An 18,820-nucleotide genomic window follows, 5' to 3' on the forward strand; every position below is an offset into this window, starting at 1 on the left:
TTCGCCTAAGTGTTAATGTACTTGTTTTGGGTGTTCAAATTACTTATCTAAATTTTCTCATTTTCATTTGATTTACCTTCTTTAATTTTTTGCTGCAAGTTTTCATGTCGAAGCTTCATTCTCTGGGGCTTATTCTTGCAATCGTGACTGGTAAACAGACTACGACCAGTAATGGTATCAGCTTCCAGCTCGATAACTCGGCAGATTACCAGAATGAGCGCTAGAGTTGGTGCTGCGACCGCGAAATAGTAGAATAAGATGAAATGTAAACAAATTATGATTCAAAAGGTTTTTACCCATAATGGATGCTCTTGAAAACCGTGACTGTTCATCTACAGGGTGTACAATAAGATTCGCTAACAATTGTAACAGAAGGTGATTTATATAAGAGACGGCAGCTATCGGATTTGTGCCCATCTTCAGCGGACTATAGTTTCATTTTCGTGTTTCCAGAAACAGTGTTTGAATTCATTGTTCAAATGAACGGTAAATCACTTGATGATTACAAAATAGAAATAAGTGAAAGAGTAGGAAGCGGCCGTGAGACGTGTTGAAAATATTGCGTGTAATGTGAGTTGCGCCTCTTCTCTGAACCTGTGTTAAACTTTTATGATTTTACTGCAACCGGAAAATGACAGAATAAAAATCTTGGAAATTTTCAGACGCTCATGTTACCAAATAGTATTTCTGGTGTACGTGCTTATAAGTTATGGCCTTCATCACTGCACAGGAGATTCATATACAAAAGAACCTGAACTCACACTCTTTGCTTTACATAAAATAATATGTTACAACGATATTATTTTAGTAGATTAAATTATTTATACCAAACTGCTTCTTGTTATAAAACCTATAAAAAAGATTAATCACGGTTTAAATTCTCAAATGAGCTAAACATTCTATTTTTAAACAATTTTGTTGAAAAAGACGAAACTTATCATTAACTTCTATTAAGCCCCACCCGAATGCCACCAAGATGGAATAAGTACAAGAAACTGACAATGAATATAAAACTTGCCTTTTGTGTAAGTCTTTTGAGAAACCGCAGCATACTTTCATTACACCAAAAACAACTTGATGAGTTGGTGAAAGTATCACCTATAACATACGAATCAAAAAGAGAATGGGCGGATCTCCAGTACTGTCTAAGAGAAGATGACCATCAGAGCCTTGGCACGCAGCAAAATCGTACACGATCAAAGAGATACTGGGCTGGTGATGCCGGAATGTCTGTAGAGGGTCAACGAGACGCATTTTTTAATACTTGTCAATAAGGAAACAGGAGGACGAAACAGTATTTCAAAGGAAAAGGGTAATCGCTGAGAGAAAAGCACACCGGAACAACAGATAGAGGTGGGAAGAATTTGTAGCCCATTTAGAACACCATCTTTACAGATTTCTACCACAGACATTTAAAATAATTAAAAATCTAAAGAGGAAGATAAAAGAGAATGTTTAAGTGAATTCATTTTTGAAAACGGTTGCAGATGTAGATGTAGATGTAGATGTAGAAATCTATGGCCTGAAACATCAGAGTCTCGTACAATCCTACAAGAAAAACTATTTCCAAATATGAACATAAAAAAGTTATAAAAGGAAATAATAATAAAGCCACAGGTGAAAATTCATTCAAGCTAGAGCTGTGTAAATATTCGAGAAAAGCATTTATACACCGTAGGAAAAACATCGGGACACGGAGGAGGTGCTGTGCTACATGAGCGAAAGTGGATAGACGTGTTTTTGCATCTGAGAGATGATGTTTATTCAAATTTCGCACCAGTCGCATAATAGTGGCGCTAGTAGCGCCTTTATGAGGTTGCAAACAGCTTTGGTTTAAATACACTCTGTAATGGTCATAATCGTTACTACCCTTTCGGACTGGAATTGGTGAGTTGGTTATAGTGAAGAATGTATTTGAGATGACATAGACGCCATTAACAACAGCTCACTGTTACTTTTTTAATAAATATCGGATCGGTAAGATTTTACGAAAACATGACATAACACCGGTCTTTAAACCAACAAAGAAAATAAGTCAAGTACTCCGATCTGTGAAGGATAAACGCCCTCCTCTGTCGACATGTGGTGTGTATAAAATTCCATGTACCTGTGGTAAAGTTTATATTGATACTACCAAAAGAAGCGTAAATACGCGACTGAAAGAGCATAAAAGTCTTTGTGGATTAGGAAAAATAGAAAAATCAGCTGTAGCGGAACATGCTCTTCAACCGAGCAACCACTAAGTGAACTTTTCGGATACCGAACTTTTATCTACAACGTTAAATTACTATCCACGGCTATACAGAGTAGCTACTGAAATTTATAAACATCACGATAATTTTAATAGGAAAGAGGAGGCTATGAAACTCAGCGATATATGGACAGTGGCTCTACAAAATTGCCAACAATTTTTATCTTTGGCAAGGTGGTAATCGATAGCCAACCTTATCTTTGCTATGGATTATCACTGCCCATCAGGTGTCACCTGAACCACGACCCCCTTTCTCACAATATATAAGTCGCTCTCAGACACCTGACCAGTCAGTCGGCAAGACTCAGCGGAGCAGAGCCTCTGAGGAAGTCCAGAGCAGTCCTGGACGAAACGTAAGGAGCAGAAAAGTTCTTGGACCACGACCTCACATCCCGGAAAGTATATCAACAGCCATGGCACCCGGTCGTGAAAGCCTTCATTCTACAATCCTCTACATAGTGTCGACGTGTGGCGCTGGCCTGCCGGATAACCAGTTCTGTCCCCAATCTATCACATACTGGACATTATCGGACGGAAACACCAGCGTCGTTCACAGCCAGCATTAATCGTTCCTGTATTTACCGACCAATTGCAATAGGCATGGAACTGCATTCCACAAAATGATATCCGGAAACTGTACGACACAATACATGCACGTCCGCATGCTCGTATTGAATATCTTGCCGCTTAGACCGGTTTCACATTTGCAATGGCTTATCTCGCGGTAACATTAACTTGTGATCTTGCAATCTTAATCACATGTATATGTTAAATAGACAAATGTATTTCCGAAATTTCATTGCTCTAGGTTAATTATTTTTTGATGTAGATAGTTACCAATCTTACTGGAGATTATACATCTGATTGCTGCATTGTCATTTTCATCTTCAAAAAGGAGACATAAAGAATAGCGAGAAATAGGCTTACTGAACATAGCATTTAAAAGATTTTCAAACCTCATCAAAAATAAATTCTACAGATGATAGGTATCCATCCTGAGTGAGCAACAAAACGGCTTTAGAAAAGAAATATTACGATGGACATATATCATTCATTCAAATTGCTGATAGGAAACCAGAGATTTTAATGTAGAAACACTTTTCGCCTTCACCCAAAAACTTTTGATAAAGTCAGACAAAACAAATTATTGCATATTCTCTCGATATTGTTATGTGAAATCTCTTAAATTTTGTTAAATAAAACAAACCTTCCTCACATTTTACATTTTAAATCTTCTTGTTTAAATAGTTATTTCTCATTGTGGTCACGTTGGTGACGAAGACATCTCTTCCAACAAGAGGCCAGTTCGTTGATACTGTCACTGAACAATGTCTGACTCTGTCAATGGAGGCACAACCTTACCGCTGCTTGCACAACTTCATCACTATTGAAGTGAACTCCTCATGGGCTATTTTTTTTTTTTTTTGAGTTTTGGAAACAGATGAAGATCAGATGATGGCAAATCGGGACTGTAGGGAGAATGAGCGGTGACAGTGTATCCTTGAATGGTCTGGCACCGTCATGCGGAATGAGAGGGTGCTCTATGTGCGAAAAAACTCATAGAATTCGTGCTGTCAGTTTTGTCAAGCTGCAACGCAGTTACACGCTGCCCTGTTACACGCAATAATTCTGCGCCTTCCAGCGGCAGACGGTGCAACTCGAATCGGTGAAGCTTATAGGTCGACCGAGAAATGTAGCTAACTTATAATTCCTGGACTGATACTGAGAACAGAATTTAAGGAAAACAGATTGGATCCATTACAGTTCAGCACTCCTTCGTAAGATAATCACATGTGAAAACTTAATGGGAGAAGTGATAATGTTGTCCGATAATCCGAGGAGCGTAGGGGAGGATGCAGGAGACCCGCACCGCTGTACTGGACTAGGTCATAGTGGAGGTGGTTTGCCGTTGCCTTCCTCCGACCGTAATGAGGATGAGTGATTATGATGAAGACGACACAACAATAACAAGTCATCTCGAGGCATGAAAAATCCCTGACCCCACCGGGTATCGAACCGGGAATTCGTGCGCGGGAAGAGAGAACGCTACCGAAAGACCACGAGCTGCCGGACATTGGGGAAGTGGGAGTTTGTAAAATAAGCTGCCAGGATGAGGCAATAAGTATGTAGCCTAGACGCGAAGAAACTTCTGGACAAGGTTCGTTGATACAATAATAAAGGGAACGATTTGTCGGAAGTAGCAAAGGACTTTCAGAGTGGACAGCATTCGACGACAAGTATCACTAATATCTCAAATACGTTGCAATCGGAACGGAAAATTTTGGTTGCTATCAAATTTAGAAGAAATAGAAATGTAAAGTAATATAAATCATAAAAGTGTAGACGGGGAACTTTCACTTGCAAGACAAATAACCACTAATTCGTAGACCTAAAAGACCGCCTTACTCGTTAACTGAGATACCCAAACTTTACTTTGGACCTCCTATTTCCTTTACATTTTATTTACTGATTATTTACCCTTAGACTCCGGCATCGAATACTATGAGCGATCCGTGCAGTTTACGGAGAAATCATTATGAGTGATGGAATGGTAAGAAAGTGGGTAAGAGCATTTAAAGATGGCCGCACAAATGTGCGTGATGAGCAACAGAGTGGGCGCCCTTCGGTCGTTAATGAAACTTTGGTGCAGGAAGTGGACAATAAGGTGTGAGAAAACAGATGCTTTACGATTTCCTTCGTGCGGGATGACTTTCCTAATGTTTGTCGTAGTGTTTTGTATGGCACTGTGACCGAGCACTTGAATTGCCGAAAATTGTGCGCACGTTGGGTACTAAAATTGCTGACGGATGTGCACAAAACCAAATGTTTAGACAGTGCATTGACCTTCCTTGAGCGGTTCCACAACGACGATGACGATTTCTTAAGCCAGATTGATACGGGCGATGTAACATGGATGGCCTACGTCACACCAGAATCAAAGTAACAGTCCATGGAAGCTGAGGAAGGGCATCGTTTTGCTGCAAGACATGCCCGTCCGCATGTGGCGGATCAGACCAAAGATCTCATCACATCTTTTCGATGGAAACCTCTAGATCATCGTCTGTACAGCCGCGATCTTGCACCCAGTGACTACCATCTGTTCCTGCACTTCAAGAAACACCTGGGCGGTCAGCGTCTTCAAGACGATGACGATGTCAAAACAGTGGTGATGCAGTGGTTAACAAGTCAGGCGGCAGCCTTCTACAGCGTTATGACAAGTACCTCAATATTGACGGTTATTGTGTAGAAAAGTAGATTGAGGTACAGGCTTTCATGGAAAATTAAAATTATTGAGATATCTTAGCACGTCTTTTTTAATTTCTAAACGGTACTTACTTAAAAAAAAGCATCGTATAAAGTCATTGTTCGACAGCAAAGGAAATATCACCAGAAGTACCTAGGGAATTGAAATAGATTTTTTTTCCGTCGTCGCTCTTTTCACTGTTTTCATGTGGTCGCATCGAATTATTTTCATGTATCAGTATCTTCATCCGAGTGTAGCACTTGCAAAGCTACGTCCTGAATTATTTGGTGGATGTATTTCAGTTTCTGTCTTCCTTTGCAGTTTTTACCCTCTAAAGCTACTTCTAGTACCGTGGAAGTTATTTCTTCATGTCATAAAATATGGCCTACCATCCTGCCCCGCCTTCTTGTCAGTGTTCCATTTGTTCCTTCTTCGCCATTCACGCGGAGATCTTCCACATTCTTTAGATTCTCAGTGCACCTACTTGTCAACATCATTCAGCAGCAAGAAATCTGAAACGCGTCGATTTCCTTCTTTTCCGGATTTTCCACAGTTCGTGATTCACTACCATACAATACTCTGCTCCAGACGTATATGAGCAGGAAGTTCTTTGTCAATTTAAGATCTATGTTTGATACCGGTAGACAGATTTCACCAATGCCTTTTGTCTAAGGCGCTGCAGCCATGGACTGTGCGGCTGGTCCCGGCGGAGGTTCGAGTCCTCCCTCGGGCATGGGTGTGTGTGTTTGTCCTTAGAGTAATTTAGTTAAAGTAGTGTGTAAGCTTAGGGACTGATGACCTTATCAGTTAAGTCCCATAAGATTTCACACACATTTGAATATTTGAACCAATGCCCTTTTTCCTTGTAATTGTTTCCTTTTGAAGTCTACCCTGTGACATTTTGTTTCCAAGGTAGCTGAATTCCTTCACTTTGTGTACTTCTGTTTCACTGATTCTGACAATAGGTTTGACGCTAACCTTATTTCTACTACACATAATTAGTTTCGTTTCCCTTCGGCTTTCCCTCAGTCCACATTCTGTACCAAGTAGACTGATCATTGCACTCAATAATTCCTGTAATTATTCCTAAGTTTCATTCAGGACAGCAATATCATTGGGGAATCATATCACTGATATCTTTTCACGCAAAATTTTAATTCCCCTCTTGAACCTTTCTTTTATTTCCGTCATTACTTCTTCGATGTAGAGATTGAACAGTATGGACGAGAGACTATATCCCCGTCTTCACGATTTGAAATCCGAGCATTGCGTTTTTGGTCTTACACTCTAATTGTTTCTTCTTTGTTCTTGAAATATTGCATTTTACACATCCAATATTTCTCGAATTTGGGACATTAAGCACTACTTCACGCTGTCAAACAACTCTTGTGAGTCTGCATTTTAAATAAACGTGTCTTGATTTTTCTTAGGTCTAGTTTCCATTATCTAGTGTAACATCAGAACTGCTTCATTGGCGCTTACATTTAATAAGCCTAAATGATCTTTACCTAACAAGTCCTTGATTTGCTTTTCCAACCTTCTGTATATTATTCGTGTGAGCAACTTGGATGGATGGCCTGTTACGCTTATTGTGCAATAGTTATTGCACTTGTCTACAATTGTTGTGTTCGGGATTTTTTGATATTATTTCGAAAGTCTGATGACATGCCTCCAGTCTCAAATTCTACCCATCAGCTTTTATAGTCGTTTGGTTGTCACTCACACCCCATAGTTTTAGAGACCCCTATTGCCTTATTCGACCGCAAATCTTTCAAAACCCTGGTAACCTCTGATTGCAATACTATGACCTCCATGTCGACCCCTACTTTCTTAGGAAAAAAGAGAAGCACTTCCTTTTGTAAATGCCTTCAGTATACGAGTTCCATCTATTCATTCTATATCTGCGATCAACAGTTTTCTATGTGTTGTGTCAGTTCTTTCTACGACAATTTTCTTTTCGATTTCTTAGTAATGTTTCTACAGCTGTTTCGCCTTAATCTCTCTTTACTTCCTATTTATTTCATTCGTAAATGACTTATGCTACTGTAGTCCTATGTTTCCCTGAAAATTTTTGTACTGCTCTCATCGTCAATCATCCCAAGTATTTCATCTGATATCCAAGACACCTTCGACGTTACCTCATTTGTACCCAAGTTTGTTCATATAGCTTCTGCGACTGCGTTTTGCAGAGATGCCTGGACTCCTTTAACTCAGTTACATCCTGTGACATTTATTGTTGCAACATATACAGCCTTAGAGAACTACAAATATACCTCATTATGCGCAGCTACTTAAGTATACCACGTCTTTCCACATTTATTCGTCTGCACTAATCTCTTAAATTTCAGTCTGCTCTTGCTGCTTATTAAAATGTGGTCGGCACCTCGGTACGCCTTATAATGCAGTATATGGTTTCGGAATTTCTGCCTGACCGCAGTGTAATCCAACTAGAGTCTTTCAGTCGTTCCAAGCCATTCCTACAATTTTTAACAGTTAATTCGCTATACTATATGAAAATTTATTGCAAATGCAAAGCTCCGCTATCTGGCGCTGATCAGATAGTCGGGACCGACTGGCCGCCATGTCATCCTCTCCCAGTGGCATGATTGGATGCGGTGTTCAGTACACTGTTCTCCCGGCCGTTGTAGGTATTCTTGAGGCATCGCGGAGCTGAGTGCACCCCTTTCCAGTCCTCTCACCGGAAAACCCCCTAGGATTACCAGGAATTGAACTCCGGTCCCCCGTAGAGCCGCTAGAAGCGTTGACAGCTGAGGTGCGGAGAATTTTTTCGGAGAACACAATTAGTCTTCGGTCTGTCCCATTCTTGCTACGAAGCCCGCCTTCTACAGTGACTGTTCCTTCTATTCTTTTCCCAACTACCGCAAACCAAACCCCATGATAATTAGTTTGTCACTTGCCTTTGCGTACTGTTCATAAATTTTTATCTATGTCTTCATCTTCTGCTTATGACTTCGGCATGTATACGCGAACTGTTGTTGTTGGTAATGATTTGCCGTCGATTGTTATGAGAATAATTCTGTTAATGAACATTGCTCAGCACCTAGCTTTTGCCTTGCTGTCTTAGTGATAAAGAATCCTACTCTCATTAAATCATTTTCTACTATTTTGGTTAATGCCTTATGTTAGTTCGACAGAAATTCCTATTTTCTGCAGCGTTCTTTAAGTTTTGGAAACAGATTAAAACAGGATAGTCAGTTTTTTCTCATGGTTACCTCTTCCTCGGCAGTACCCTGCTGCAGATCCGACTGAGGGACTAATTTGTAATCTTTTACCAAAGGAGATATTATCATGAGATTCAATTACTGGCCACATGTCCTGTGGTTACACATTATGTGTCTTTAATCCAATGGTATCTCTTCCTTTCTGCAGTCACTTGCCGTTGATCCTTGCTAATTTTTCCACCTTTTAGGAACGTTTTACTACTCCAAAAGTAAGAAGTTACTCTGAAACTCTATATAATTCTGTACCATATTCCAAAAGGCTGTTGGCAGAACAAGAGTGACTTGTCATATCTGAAGCGTTCTTTCGCCGTAACTGATGATTTTCATTCTACATTTAAGCAGTGGCAGGGTTGAAACATGGGGCGCAGGGCACTTCCGTTAACAGTCATATAGGCTACCCCATTTTTCCCTTTTGTATCTTTTATTCTTTCTGATTTCTAATTAAATTTCTCTTTAATTGTAAACAACAAGAAAACATCAGTTTTCGTGGTATAGAAAAACTAGAGATATACTCAAGCCCCTTGTGATGACTAATATTCCTTCACTCTGAAATAATTTTTCTTTTTCTGGAACCCTTTATGTCTTTCTTTGATCGCAAAATAAAATTTATGTTCCTTCATTTTTTTTTTTTTGGTCATCAGTCTACTGACAGGTTTGATGCGGCCCGCCACGAATTCCTTTCCTGTGCTAACCTCTTCATCTCAGAGTAGCACTTGCAACCTACGTCCTCAATTATTTGCTTGACGTATTCCAATCTCTGTCTTCCTCCACAGTTTTTGCCCTCTGCAGCTTCCTCTAGTACCATGGAAGTCATTCCCTCATGTCTTAGCAGATATCCTATCATCCTGTCCCTTCTCCTTATCAGTGTTTTCCACATATTCCTTTCCTCTCCGATTCTGCGTAGAACCTCCTCATTCCTTACCTTATCAGGCCACCTAATTTTCAACATTCGTCTATAGCACCACATCTCAAATGCTTCGATTCTCTTCTGTTCCGGTTTTCCCACAGTCCATGTTTCACTACCATACAATGCTGTACTCCAGACGTACATCCTCAGAAATTTCTTCCTCAAATTAAGGCCGGTATTTGATATTAGTAGACTTCTCTTGGCCAGAAATGCCTTTTTTGCCATAGCGAGACTGCTTTTGATGTCCTCCTTGCTCCGTCCGTCATTGGTTATTTTACTGCCTAGGTAGCAGAATTACTTAGCTTCATTGACTTCGTGACCAATAATCCTGATGTTAAGTTTCTCGCTGTTCTCTTATCTACTACTTCTCATTACCTTCGTCTTTTTCCGATTTACTCTGAAACCATTCTGTGTACTCATTAGACTGTTCGCTCCGTTCAGCAGATCATTTAATTCTTCTTCACTTTCACTCAAGATAGCAATGTCATCAGCGAATCGTATCATTGATAGCCTTTCACCTTGTATTTTAATTCCACTCCTGAACCTTTCTTTTATTTCCATCATTGCTTCCTCGATGTACAGACTAAAGAGTAGGGGTGAAAGGCTACAGCCTTGTCTTACACCCTTCTTAATACTAGCACTTCGTTCTTGATCGTCCACTCTTAATACTCCCTCTTGGCTGTTGTACATATTGTATATGACCCGTCTCTCCCTATAGCTTACCCGTACTTTTTCAGGATCTCGAACAGCTTGCGAAATTTTATATTGTCGAACGCTTTTTCCAGGTCGACAAATCCTATGAACGTGTCTTGATTTTTCTTTAGCCTTGCTTCCATTATGAGCCATAACGTCAGAATTGCCTCTCTCGTGCCTTTATTTTTCCTAAAGCCAAACTGATCGTCACCTAGCGCATTCTCAATTTTCTTTTCCATTCTTCTGTATATTAGTCTTGTAAGCAGCTTCGATGCATGAGCTGTTAAGCTGATTGTGCGATAATTCTCACACTTGTCAGCTCTTGCCGTCTTCGGAATTGTGTTGATGATGCTTTTCCGAAAGTCAGATGGTATGTCGCCAGACTCATATATTCTACACACCAATGTGAATAGTCGTTTTGTTGCCACTTCCCCTAATGATTTTAGAAATTATGATGGAATGTTATCTATCCCTTCTGCCTTATTTCACCGTAAGTCGTCCAAAGCTCGTTTAAATTCCTTCATAAACGCAAATAATTATGATATTTTGACTTAATCCAATCGCTTGGTCATCTGCAGACACTATAGTTTATGGTTGTTGTAATGTAAAATATTAAAAGATAATATAAAAATCTGTTCCCCCGATGCACCAATTTTTTTCTTTTTATTGCCTTTTCCTACATTAAATCGGTTAGCTACTTGTAAAACACGGTTGATTATAATTGAAGCGCAGCTGGTCTGGTTTGGAAGATATTAGATTGTCTTAATGCTCGACCGAGTGAAGCTGAAAAAAAAATAGTTCTATTTTTGGACACCATATGCGAATTTGGTACTGTGAATGCAAGAAGGGCGTAAATTACTGTTTCTATATGTAACGGATTAGGAACGTGATATGGGAAGAAACTCCGTCCGAACGGAGCTTGGAAGACTCAACGGTACCAACCAGCCGGCGTGTCATCCTCAGATCATAGGCGTCGCTGGATGCTGATATGGAGGGGCATGTGGTCAGCACACCGCTCTTCCGGCCGTATGACAGTTTCCGAGACCGGAGCCGCTATTTTTCAATCAAGTAGCTCCTCAGTTTTTCTCACAAGGGCTGAGTGCACCCCGCTTGCCAACAGTGCTCGACAGACCGGATGGTCACCCAGCCAAGTGCTAGCCCAGCCCGACAGCGCTTAACTTCGGTGATCTGACGGGAACCGTTGTTACCACTGCGGCAAGGCCGTTGGCGACTTGGGCTGCAAAGGTCAAACAAATTAGATAGGCATAATGTTGATTTTATTACTAACCGCCGTTTTGTTTTTGTTGAATATGAGCACCAGAGACGTCAAAGAGATGCTGTACAGTGACAGTTTTGCACCTGGTCGCCAATAATTGGAACTAATTATTTCCAGAGTAAATCGGCACCGTACTAACGCCTTAACATATTGACCAAATTTCGATGCAATACGATAATTACAGCCCACTCCGGATCTCCATGACTAGCCGAACTTTTAGTTATAACTACCCAATAAAAACAAGACAATAGATAAAATTACCAAATACAAGTTAGAAAGTAGAGACCACAGAAGTCTATTCACTGGTCTTAATGTGGCAGCCGCAACGATACAATGTCTTGCATAGTTTGCAAATTTGTTTGATAATTTCGTTTGTTCTGTTGTTCATGGAGTAATATTGTTTGTTTGCTCTGAAATACTATTAAATTCTGTGTTTCTGATGTTATCACGAAATGTTCGGACTGGCGTGACAGCCATATTACATTTCTGGCCGGCGTCTTGTTTCTGGTCTTGTGCCACTACTACTTTTATCTTAACATCGTGTGTTACGGTCCTCAAATGCAAGTTTTTGTTATGTCCAATTAAGACTTTGCGTGCGTAGTGGCAAGTGAACTGGTGTGTAACTGTATCCTCTTTATTATACTTGGTACAGTTCGGCGAATCCGCAAGATGGATACTATTTTATGCTTTTATGCACATTGGAATCGTTTCATTTCTAGCATCGCACAGTCGCATGAAACTGTAACATGGAACTTAGCAAGATAGTATTAAAAGGGAACTGACGCTGTTCTTACTGAATTATTTTCAGGACACCAGTATCCATAGGATACCCTGAATCTATTCTGTTGTCTTCATTAAATTCTTTGCATAGAGTTTGTGTAAATCAAGTAAAGAGATTGGAGCATGTACGAAAGCACAAATACAAACATTGTCTCTTATAATCAAAGGGACTAGAAGAGGACACGGGGAGAGTAATATTGAAACAAACCAGGCATTATCATACACTCTGCAGAGCTGTGTAGGTGTACATTTTTAAATGTAGAATAATTAGTGAGTCTCACTAGTAAATTTATCCCTATACCCTGAAAATATTTTACAAATATTAAATATGACGCCACATGTCAGTCAAAGTGATGAATATTTGTCTGACACTAGGAAAAAGCTTCGAATATTATAAGAGTAAAAATAACAAAAGAGGCAGATGTGACCAAATTAATGCCAGTAGACGCTGCGAACACACGATCTGAAGAAACAATTACATTTCGGTTGATGACTGACAAAATGCTGAAATAGCAGTAGGATAGAAAAGTTCTTTGTACGTGGAAGAAAACTGGGGGAAAGAAATCACAACGCTCAGGAAAGTAAGATACACGCGAATCAGAACTAAAACGCCGGTGTAAATACTACAAGAAAGGTTGCAATTTGAGGAGCTGGTGTAGAAAACGTTGGATGTGCTTGCTTGTTCAACTGCATCCGATTTATTTCGTACTTAGTTCACAGAAGCAAGAAAAATTAAAATCCTCGGGTACGTGATTAACGCGCTCCTGTTTCAAGTCAATTGCAGAAATCCCAGACATTGTGTAAGTTCGTTCAGACAAGACGAATGACGAGAAACAAGGGAGACGAACACTAGCGGTGTGATAGATTACTAGAACTGAGGTAATGAGACCACTTATTTTAGAAAAATTGTGCAATTAAACTCCGCGCACAATTTGTCGCTCGTGCATGCTGTAGCTTTGTAACTATCGCATTCATGTATGGAATGCCGCAGCTTACATTGCATGGCACCATTTACCACCTGTGATAATGCTATTATTTAATCAAGGATACTCAGTAACAGTGGGCAGATAAATCAGAAACATTCACTACAGAAGAGACAGTGAAACGTCCCCATTGAACAATTATACATGACTGTGCCTAAACTGATACACAATATTTTTTTAGCGCAACGCAATCTGACTTCCAGTAATCCCTACAAGAGAATGATCCTGACTAAATTAACCTCACAAAAATCTTCGTTACTCGAACTACTGCAATACAGCGAGCGCCACTACTGCCAGCTAAATAAGAGATTCGAACTACTGAAAGCACTAACTACTGATAGGCATAGTTAGCAAATGAAAGATTTTGATAAAGAACAAACAATGTATTTACCTCAATAGTGTTCAAAAGTCATAATATATATAGCAGTTCATGACATCCAGTCCTACAAATTTCAAAACTCCGCCATCTCTCTCCCCACATCCACCACTGCTGGCGGCTCACCTCCAACTGCGCAACGCTATGCGCTGTTCACATCCAGCTGCCGCTGCCCAACACTACAATGGCAGACAACAATGCAAACCAGCCACAGACTGCACACAGCACAGCCAGCGATTTTCATACAGAGCGCTACGTGGCGTTACCAATAAGAAAACCTAAACAGCCTACTTACATAGCCCCCATGCTCCCCACAAAAAATTTTACAAATTGTTTTGGGCAATGGCCAATACAGATTTGAAAAAAATTTCATAATTACAATAACAAAGAACTCAAATGAACACACTTATTGATAAAATGTTGGTCAAAGGTAAAATTTTCTCACAGTCCAGAAAGACAGTCCTGATCGTTCAACACAGTAAAATTGGTGTTTTTTTGGTCAAAGTCTGAGCAGTAAAAGAAAATGCACACGGAAGTAGAGGATTTCCATGCAGTCTGGAAGAAGTAGTGTTGTCCTTACGACGGAAAGATAGTGCTGACTCTTGACACGCAGAAAGGTAATGGGCCACAACAGAGCAAACCCACAGCAGAGTCAGACGAAGGTTTGAAGAATATTGGTAGGTAGGTCATCACAGAGCAGACCCACTGAAGTCGTAGTAGAGATTATCGTATTGGTGAGCCACCAGAGGTGCAGACCCACTGCAGTCCTTGTAGAAATAATGGTATTGGTGGGCCATCAAAGATGCAAACCCACTGTAGTCCATGTAGAGACGGCCAGCAGCCATCTGTTGCAACTGTGCAGGTGCACAATCACCACTGAAGAGTCTTGCAGAGAATGCAGCAAGTCTATAAACCACTACGTGTCCACTCACAAAGAATTTGTTTGAAATGTCCTTAGAACCAGCAATTCTGTTATCCAGTCCCTTGCTGAATTATTAACACACGTGCAAACACTATCAGTCCCTGCTTCTCACATATTGTCCATATACTATGACCAACAGAAATGTGTGCAGTGAAATGTAACTTACAAGTTACTTAATTTGATGAACAGGCGTCAATTACAATTTTATAACATGAGAATACAATAACAAAGGTACAGAATATATCATTAAAGAACATAATAGTACAGATAACATTTGCAGTAATACAGGCTTTACAAAAGAATCGAAATAGCAAATACATCAGTGTTAAAAAATTTACGATATAAGTACATACATAAAAGATCAGAATAACTTTTCAAACATCAACTTCACACATGAGCATTAAAATAAAACAGAATAAATAATGTCTAAGCATCTTTACAAAGTAAATAACATATTATCAGAAAAATTCTATAATGTAACTCTCATCAGATAAACATACAAAGACAGGAAGAACACAAATATACAAGAGTACACAAACACATAGCGGAACAACAGAAAGGGAAAGGACAGGGTTTGTTTTCAGTGTAACATTTGGTACTGCAGTCCAACCCAAAACGTCATTCTGTAGATCTTTCGTCTTATCTCAACATTTGTTTCCACCAAAAATATCCTATCCAAGCATGCTTTCTGTATTTTGTTCACATCCTGTTTCAAAAACAGTTTTCCTCCACTGTACACAACTTTTTTGGACAAATCATTTTCTTATAGCTTCTCAATGCATTTCTTCCAATGCCTCATAGTTAGTTTCTTATATAGTCTACCCCCTATTAAGCTAACTTAAAATCTACAGAGCTCTGATGCTAAACTAAGGGACGACGCAATGCAGCACCACAAAACAATTAACACAAACAGCAATGACTAAAAAATACAAGTAAGCATAGGAAGCAGCAATAAATGTAATAACTTATACCTAAACATAACAAAGCTGAAGCAGAAAAAATATTACAGTAAAAATGTTTAATACCTATGTCACATCTTAACACTAGAGTGATGCATCACGAGAACATACGCCAGCAGACAAGTTACCAAATAGTAAAAAAATTATTTTTGCAATTCTTGTGAAGGGAAATGTCTATTTGTGCTCTCTTTTCTAAAAAGTACATCATAAAATGATTCTTTACTGGGTCTGTAGACAGAAAATAGTGATATTAGTACATCTATTAAATTTTGTTTTAGCCAATGCTGCAGTGCAGATAGAAACTGGATATTAAACAAAATGAGCAAATATAAATCAACATATGAAACGTCATTCACTAGGGAAATGGAGTCTCCAAAGGCAAAAAAATTCTCTCAACTAGAAAGACAATAGATGTAAAATGTTTCTCATCATTTCATTAGGCATGTTAGTAAATATCAGAAATTAAGAGCTCCACAGTGTAATCATATGTTTCAAGTTTGAGGGTGTCGTGTTTGCTTTCTACAAAGGACTGTCAATAGCGAGGATAATGGTCTTTTTTCTTTCCTGTGCCTCTGGAAGGCACACACTAATCGCTTGTTTCCAGGCGGCTGTCGCGCAGCTGGGTGCCCACGACGCATTACGTGCAGGTGGTCACTTAACTGTCTTACCAAAATAGTTACGACACCAGTTTCCACTACAGTGGCAGTCTCATATAAAAAATTTCACAGGTCAAGAATTTGCGTTACACATCTGTAGAAAAAAATCCTATTGTAATACATTCACCCATTTACATACATTTCATAACTCTTAAAGTACGATTCTTGGTTTCCAACCTCCTTTTTCACAAACCAGAGTCACTAACCACTACTCATTATTCCTTACCTTATTCGTCGACACTTCTTCAATATTTCATCACAACAGATACGTAGCATAATCAAATAAGTCATATAGCATCAGCTTATTGGTCATAAACATACCGCAACAGCATAATACACATAGTCATCGTAATAATAACATCATAACACTTCTGTCAAATTCTCAAAATCGTCGTAGCTTCCTCCAATAATTTCAAAACCTAAAAAGATTCTCTCCTCATGTCAAAAGGTCATCTACCTCAAACGTACATTAAAAATCATGATCCACATACCAAATACATCATTCAAAGCTCTCATAGTATCGCAATGGTTCCGAAAAAATATGAACAGTTCACAAAGTACAGACCGAATACAATTTCATAAGTGTGAAATTATCCTACTGTGTAATTGAGTAAACATGTGTCACTGACGTATTTGAAAAAATGTTTGTTTCTCAGTTAAATGACCAGATAATTGTGTAATGTATGTGTTAGAGAAATATGGTACCGATGTGTAAAGTTGTATAAGCAAATACCATATTAGCTAGGGCTCCTTGTGCTTGCCAGACACATGGTACACAAAGTAGGCGTGTACCCCCCTGAGGACTAATGTAATTATATCCTCAGGTGTTACAGATTACAGCAATGGAATGAAATGTATCACCGAAAACCTTTGTATCATTGTACTTCAAATATCTTTAAAAATAAATGTTTTAGTACAAAATTAATCACTCAAATACGTGTACTGTAGCGCTAAACTGTGCGTCTTGTTATAAGATAATCTCTGTGGAAGTGTCGTAGTTGTCGTCCTGCGAAAGCTAAGTTCTGCAGAAGTCAACGTACTCACCTCATGATAAACAAAAATGAAATGCTTTGCGTATACATATCGTAGTTACTACGCTTATTGCCGTGATGAAGAAAGTACTGTGCAGTAACTTATTGTTGTTCTATAGAAAAGGCTGTCTCATTGTAGCTATATCACATAAGTTAGTACTAAAACATGTTTTCCTTTCCAGAAGAATTCAGAAAAACTGTGCAGATATAAAACACATACACCGCAAAAGCAACAATGTAAATCGTGTCACATATTAGTAGTGTAGTTGTCACATAAACTAACCACTGTGTCATCTGGTATCTCACAGAAAGTACTTTAAATCCAGAATGTATCTTCAAGTAAACCAAAATGTTGCATTAAAATCTCATTAGCAGTATATGTTCTAAGTATGTGAGCCTTATGGTCGTTACGTAATCGTGCAACTAACAAGCAAGAATGTACACACACAATAACACTGTGTCGTCTGTTCGCTGCAACAATGCATTCGTAATTTCTGTTTAGATAAGTTGTCTTGGTTCTTGATTGGATATTTATTTTCAAATATTGTTGCATGTTAACAGTTTCTCAGTGTGACAAAGCATACTAGAAATGTGAAGTGAAATGTTTTATGGCAAAGACAAAGTTAAAAAGCAGATTATATTTCAATAAACGGTTGTACATGTGAAATGTGGTGTAAACCTTTACTCTTCCTAGTACGCAGATTTTCAACTTGAACGCAATTATCATGTGGCATACGTCGGTAAAGAATACTGGAATTTTTCTCAAGATTAGCGTCTATGTTATTCTTCTCTGAGCCAGCCGGTGCACGCGGCTGCCTGCAGTGCGAGTCATTGTCCGTCTCTTTGTTGGCGCGCGCCGTTATTGGGATTAGGAGACCTAACTTCTACAAATTCACCTTGACGAGAAGGCCCTGCCCTGTTTGAAGCTCATCAGTTCTGATGGAATTCCGGTCTGTCATTATGATTATGTCGTCTGTCATCATGTCGGTAGTTCCTGTAATTTCTTGTTTGTCGGTCATGTGGTGGAGAATTTCTCCCTGAATTATCACTGCGCGGTGGACCCTTGCGTCTGAAGTTATTCTGTCTACCGTGATAATAATAGTTCTGGTTGGCATATTGTCTGTTTCTATGATTGTCTCTGTCATGTTCATTACTATGGAAACACGATCTTTCTCTGTAACTATTACTCTGCCAGTGGTTGTCATACGGGTGGTGTCTATTTTGGTCACGATTTGTGTTGTGAGAATAGCCTTGTCGTGTCCAGTTGTTATTTCTTTCATCGCTGAATTGCGACGGATATGACCTGTAATTGTTGTGCTTCTGTTTTTGCGTTCCGCGATTGTCAGTGTCAATTTCCAGTTCTTGTAAGAGTCGCTGAAAAGCTTCAGTGTCGTCTTTGCAACGTCCTACCAAAATAATACGCCGTAAATGTTCCGGTAATTTGATTAAGCAAATGCGGATGAGTTCTGAGGGGCTGTATTGGTTTGACAGGTACTGATT

At 39.3% G+C, this 18,820-nt stretch overlaps 1 long non-coding RNA gene and 1 pseudogene across 1 annotated transcript in view; both read right to left on the bottom strand.

Annotated features, from left to right (window-relative positions):
• Window positions 1–18,820, bottom strand: part of LOC126354518 (uncharacterized) — a 1,203,959-nt gene that overhangs the window by 120,936 nt on the left and 1,064,203 nt on the right. The window lies entirely within an intron of this gene.
• On the bottom strand, window positions 11,449–11,566 carry LOC126356733 (5S ribosomal RNA; annotated as a pseudogene).

The sequence above is a fragment of the Schistocerca gregaria genome, chromosome 3, assembly GCF_023897955.1.
Source record: "Schistocerca gregaria isolate iqSchGreg1 chromosome 3, iqSchGreg1.2, whole genome shotgun sequence".
Classification (NCBI taxonomy): domain Eukaryota; kingdom Metazoa; phylum Arthropoda; class Insecta; order Orthoptera; family Acrididae; genus Schistocerca; species Schistocerca gregaria.